Source organism: Hylobates moloch, unplaced genomic scaffold (assembly GCF_009828535.3).
Source record: "Hylobates moloch isolate HMO894 unplaced genomic scaffold, HMol_V3 SCAFFOLD_6, whole genome shotgun sequence".
NCBI classification, from domain to species: domain Eukaryota; kingdom Metazoa; phylum Chordata; class Mammalia; order Primates; family Hylobatidae; genus Hylobates; species Hylobates moloch.
In genome coordinates, this window is record NW_026652281.1 from 102,465,290 (window position 1) to 102,465,826 (window position 537).

Consider the following 537-nt stretch of genomic DNA (forward strand, 5'->3'; position numbering starts at 1 on the left):
CCTCCTCCCTCCTCCCCCCTCCTCCTCCCTCCTCCTTCTTCTTCTTTTCTTCTGTTGGCCTGTCTCTGTTGCCCAGGCTGGTCTCAAACTCTTGGCCTCAAGGGATCCACCTGCCTTGGCCGCCCAAAGCACTGGGACTATAGGCATGAGCCACCACCCCGACCAAGGTGATGGAAAATAATGAGCCTACTCCTGAATAAGGCCTGATTGGGGATGAGTGTGACTTGGTGGTGGCAAAGAGAGCAGTTGCTTTGCCCCTAGGGCACAGATCACTGCAATCTTGTGTGCAGTTGCTCTTTCTGGTGAGTGAAAGGAATTTCCCCTGTTTGGAAAAGAGGCTGAAAAACACAGGTCATATTTCCCCCAGAGAGTCTGCCCATCCTCCTCTACAGGAGAGCAAGCCTTAGCATTGGCTTTAGCTTGAGGCACTTAAAACAACAATTTTTAGGCCTACCAACAATCTGGTAAACTTGGTGGTGGTGTTACTTCAGAGGAGATTTGAATAAAGGGCTGAAGAAGGACTTGTATTTTTCAAAA